The sequence below is a fragment of the Schistocerca americana genome, unplaced genomic scaffold (genome assembly GCF_021461395.2).
Source record: "Schistocerca americana isolate TAMUIC-IGC-003095 unplaced genomic scaffold, iqSchAmer2.1 HiC_scaffold_36, whole genome shotgun sequence".
Lineage (NCBI taxonomy): Eukaryota > Metazoa > Arthropoda > Insecta > Orthoptera > Acrididae > Schistocerca > Schistocerca americana.
Window position 1 is genome coordinate 1,579,917 of NW_025726082.1, and position 6,166 is coordinate 1,586,082.

The window sequence follows — 6,166 nt, forward strand, 5'->3', positions numbered from 1 at the left end:
CGTGGAGGCCATGACATGAATTGTTGATCATGATCACCACCACGACCAATCCATCGGTTTTCCAATCTCCTGTTTAAGAAATGCTTCTGCTTTAGCCTTTTCCGTAAGATTTTCCAAACCGTCGGCTGTGGTACGTTTAGCTCCCTGCTTGCTTTATTCGTCGACTTCCGCGGGCTACGCATGAAACTTGCCCGCACGCGTTCAACCGTTTCTTCGCTCACTGCAGGCCGACCCGTTGATTTCCCCTTACAGAGGCATCCAGAAGCTTTAAACTGCGCGTACCATCGCCGAATGGAGTTAGCAGTTGGTGGATCTTTGTTGAACTTCGTCCTGAAGTGTCGTTGCACTGTTATGACTGACTGATGTGAGTGCATTTCAAGCACGACATACGCTTTTTCGGCTAGTGTCGCCATTTTGTCTCACTGCGCTCTCGAGCGCTCTGGCGGCAGAAACCTGAAGTGCGGCTTCAGCCGAACAAAACTTTATGAGTTTTTCTACGTATCTGTAGTGTGTCGTGACCATATGTCAATGAATGGAGCTACAGTGAATTTATGAAATCGCTTCAATCATTTGTAATAACCCTGTAGTAACACTCAAGAAAGGGCAAAGTGAAATAACAGAAATTAATTGTACATTTCAGTTTACTAGCAAGAGTGATCATACTTTTAGTTGATCATTACATCACTATTCTACACCAAAAACTGTGTGACTTACAGCAAATAATTACTTGTATAAAAATTACGATCTTTAGAATCGTAATCATGTTTCCAGAACATTGTACTTCAGAATGCAAATGCAGAACATTTAAACATGAAAAATTTAAACTCTACGCTTTCTTCGCCTTCAGTTTTATATTTGTTGTCGAAAGTTTGCTAATTGAGAGTTGACAATTCAATTAAGAATTTCGGTAGTTCATTACGTAAAACAGTTCAAAGATGGCTGCCACAACGTGGTATTAGGATTAATACGTTTTATTTCCATCTTAGAGTTTTGAGGACAAATCACAGTAAATAGATTAGCTTTTAAATTCACAGTAAATTTCAAAGTTAATTATAACTAAAGTAGAGCCTTCAGAGTTTGGCGACCATGAGACTCTAGACATAATATTTCTTTACTAAGGTGAGACACAGTCATCTCTTTCTCTGCGGTTGCGGCATAAGTTGTTCAATAGATTGATGTATTTACAGAACCAAAACGATACTGAAGGTTGGCAGTGCTATGTTTAAGGTAGGGGCTTTATAATAGTAGGTGAATTTTACGATCAAGTCCCTACGTCCATCAGTTCCTTCGGAAATGGTAGTCAATCCTCTTAATTGTTGAATAACAATCCATTTAGTGAGCACACGGTTCGGTTCATAAAGAAAAGTTTTATTAATTTTGTTATTTGTACAAATAAATAGAAGTCAAATACTCTAGTGAGTGATAGGGCGAATCATTTGCGTACAGTGATCACTTTTGCGAAGGCCAAAAATTACAATCTGTGCTACAGTCAAGGTCACTGACCACGGCTGTGTAGACGACACCTAGTGTCCGACTGCGCGTACAGCAGCCGATGTCGCAGTAGAATAATTTCCGTAATCCAGTGTAAAAGTTTTAACCACACATGTTGAATTTAAACGATATTAATATATCCGACACACATTTATAAGATTAACTGTTACCAGAAACATGAGTTTTTTTGAAAGTGTCAAATGAGAAACGTGAAGCGATTTTAAGCAGTTAGTTGGCACGTAAAAGCACAAAGTGACTTTACGTAAAATCTCACGGGTTCCCTCACACATAGCTCTCTCATGGCAGGACTTACAAGAAACTCTGTGTCGTAAACTGTGACGTAATAAAGAAAAAGTCCAGTTGCGCGATTTGCCCGTGACAGGACTTCCCTAATTTTTAATTGCATGAACAGACTATGTTTCGAAAACTTCCAGTCACGTAGCCTGACGTAACGGAAAATTTCGATGCAAACCATCCGCACAAATAGGCGTGTATTTAAACAACATAAAATGTTTATGCTAGATTTCGATGAAGTATAAGGACGTGAAGCTACAAAACAGTGACGGAAAATTATTCCAAAACGTAGCGGAAAAATTTATTGGAGTGCATTCACGCAACAGCACGCAGGAAAGAGAGTAACGAAACAGGATGCTAAACCGTGACAAAGACGTACGAAGTCAGAACCATGCATTCCACGTCCAGTGGATATGCAAACGGAACCTGAAACTCGCGAACCAAAAAACAGTTTACTAGACCAGAGCGTAATAGAGGGGCAACAACCTTTCAAGACCAAAATAAGGGAAATGTTTAGGCACCTGAGGGGTAATATAGGTGTGTTAAACAGTAATTTGCGTGGTTTACATAATTATTTCACAACAAACTTAATAGAAAATAACAAGGAAATGAAGGCTAATCTGAAAGAATTGTAAACTGATTCTTCTAGTTAGTTTGAAGAAAATAATAAGAAACTGGAAGACAAACTGAAGACGAAATTACCTATTTTGCCACAACAAAGCAATCACTTTATAGAGCTTGATAAATCTATGAATTCTACGAAAATGTAATACACTGGCGGAAAACAATTAGTACACCCTCTTAAAGATTTCCAGTTCACTCAAGATTTATTGTTGCAACAGTGTATATGGAGTACATGAAATGATAGCGTATACAGACCGATACCACAATCTGTTCTTGAGTAGCAGGTGTGGGCCTGTGTGGTAACAACCACATTAGTGCGTGGTGTAGCCTTGACAGGCGGCAATACAGGCCCTGAATCTGGTATCGGGTCGATCGTACGGACGGCAAATGCTGTCCTGCGATACGTTATGCTACGCCTGCTCCACATCACATGCTGACGTAGTTCTGTAAGAGTCACTGTTTGACGAGTCGCAGAAATCGCTTCTCAATCTATCACATCCCACAAGTGCTTGACTGAAGACAACTCCGGAGATCGTGCTTGCCAGGGAAGTTGCGCCACATCTTGCACAGCACGTTCAGTTTCACGGGGATAGTCCTACTGCTAATAACCGGTTCGCAAACAGTTCGTGTTGACACGTCTGGCCTGACAAGCCATCGTAACTGTTCTCTGGTAGGTACACGATCTGCCACTGCTGCCCCTACAATACGACAATCCTGGCGGGCGTCTGTACTGCGTGGACATCCAGAACTTTGTCTACCGGTGTGAGAAAGTTCACGTGACCACTGATACCAGCATCGTTGCACTATTGACTATTGACTGGGTGACAGTTCTCCGAAAGGTTAATCCCGCCACGCGGAAGACTACAGTTTCACCCCCTTCAAACGTAGGAAGCACGAGTGCGATTCCGTAACATAGCTACCTGCTTGTTTTACACGTTTGCACTAAACTGAGTCTTCTGGCTGTGAGCATTCCCTATTATAGGGTAGACACCGATGGTGCTCTGGTAGATATGCCACTACGCTATCTGTTGGCGGACGACGTTGAAACCATTATCAGTACATCTACCATTCCCCGGTGATACATACCACCATCGGATCAAACTCGGAGTCTTATTTCCAGGTGTACTTTCCGGCAGCACATCAGGTGTTCAGATGCAGGTTACTGACATCGCAGCTAGATCTGATTCCGAAATATGGCGAATCAAAGAGAGGGTTGAGCCGATGATAGATGGAAAGATGCAGATATTAGTTCCGGTATTAAAAAAAGAAATTTCTGCAAAAATAAATGTGGGTATTTCATCAATAAGAAGCGCAGTTTCGACTGTTCAGATATACTACCAGAGATATTTGCAATGAAGTGGAATCGTTGCAACAACAGTTACAGAATAAGACGAGCAGAATTCCACTAGTAGTACAAAAACCTAAACTACAGAGCACAGAAGGGAAGTATGACACACTGAAGAAACAGGGGGTTGAACCCCTTAGGTTTTATAAAGAACTATGAACGAATACTACCAAATGATGTGACTAGTAGGTAATGCAAGGAAATGGAGCTTCTAGTCTACCGCTACCAATATGGCATTTACACAACTCAAGGAAAATGTTTTGGAAGAATTCTGGACTATTCAAAAACAAGACAAATCGCGCCCCCAATTTGTCGTCACACGAATGCCAAACAATCATGGTAACGTTTCCATGAAATAATGAGTTCGAAAACCCCCATTTCTGAAAGACAGAACGTCTAAGTCTGAGATAGTAATACGACTCAGAACGTTACGTCGGGAGTAAACGTAAAAAAATCGACGAATTTTTGGAAAACAAGATAATGAGGATCACTGGCATGAAACTCTGGGCAACGAAATTTCCGGCAAGTGAATGTGTCTGACGGGGGTGGCCGAAATGGATAACAAATTAATACAGTATGAGTACGCAGTAGAAGTAGCTTCGCTAATCATGGAAGAGGTAACTTCCGTAGTAACAGAATGCACAGCGATGAGGAAAACTAACTTGCATGCAGGCCGAGGGCGTGGTGGGTGGTGATTAAAGTAGTTCGCCCAAACATGACAGGAAACTTACAATAAGGTGACAAAAGTCACAAAAGTGGCCATTAAGGAGCCACCACCAGCTGGTACAGTGGGGCTTCCTGGGGTCTGCGCCACACTCGAACCCTACCATCAGCTCTTCTCAACTGAAATCGGGACTTCTTTGTCAAGACCAGGGTTTTCCTGTCATATAGCGTCCAGCAGTTATGGTCACGAGCCCAGGAGAGGCGCTGTAGACGATGTCGTGCTGTCAGCAAAGGCACTCGCGTCGGGCGTCTGTATCCTGAACCCATTATCGCCCAAATTCCGCTAACTGTCCTAACGGATACGTTCGTCGTGCGTCCCACCTGGATTTCTGCGGTAATTGCACTCAGTGTTACTTGTCTGTTAGCACTGACAGATCTATGCAAACGTCGCTGCTTTCTGTCGTCACGTGAAAGGTTCCCGGCCACTGCGTTGTCCGTGGTGAGCGATAATGCGTGAAATTTGGTATTCTCGGCACAATCTTGACATTGTGGATGTCAGAATATTGAATGACCCAACGATTTCCGAAACGGAACGTCCAATGCACCGAGCTCCTGGTACCGTACCGCGTTTAAAGTCTATGAACTCCTGTCGTGTGGTCATAATACATCGGAAACCTTTTCACATGAATCACCAACTCGATCAGATATATGACGTGTTTCAAAAATGGGCAAACGAAGAAGATAGTAAGATGAAGGAGGCTCTTCTGGCATTATAAGAAGGTAATGACGGAGAGGGGCATAGCGCAGAGACAGTGGCAAAAATGACGTACACAAAATAATCCCATTCGCAGATTCTGCATCTGCATGACTACTCTACAATTCAAACTTAAGTACCTGGCAAAGGAATCTTCAAATCATCTTCAGACTATTCCTCTACTGTGCTACTCACTCACAGTAAGTGGGAACAACGAACACCTAAATTATACTGAACGAGCTCTGATTCTTCTTGTTTTGTTATAATGATCATATGATGGCGACAATAAAATATTTTTACATTCAGGGCAGAAAGTTTGTGATGTAAATTATGTGAAAAGATCTCGCCGCAACGTAAAACAAATTTGCCCTAATGATGCCATCCCAACTCACTTATCATATTCGTTTCACTGTCTCCCCTATTTCGCGATAGTACAAAACGAATTCCCCTTCTCTGAACATTTTCGATGTCCTCCGTCAATCATATCCGGCAATTATCCCTTTCAGCACAGCAGTACTGTAGCAGACGACGAACAAGCGTAGTGTAGGCAGTATCATTACCTTTCCCGCCAATAAAACTTAGTCTTTGGTTTGCATTCCCCACAACTTTTTCTATATGTTCATTTCATCTTACGTTGTTCGTAATTAAAATCATATGTATATAGCCAAACTAGCAGCTTTTCAGTTTGTGTAATTTATAGTGTAATCGATCATTAACGGATACCGTTTTGTACTCATGTGAATGACATCACACATTTTCTTATTGAGAGACAATTTCCACTTTTCCCACCATTCAGATATCGTGTCTGAGTTGTTTTGCAATTAGTTTTGATCTTCTTATGACTTTAATAGACGGTAAACGCCAGCACCATCTGTAAACGATCTAAGAGGGCTGCTCAGATTATCTCATAAATCTTTTATCTAGATTAGGTACAGGAGAGGCCCTATAACGTTGCTTGGGGAATGCTGGATAACTCTTCTGCTTTACTCAATGAC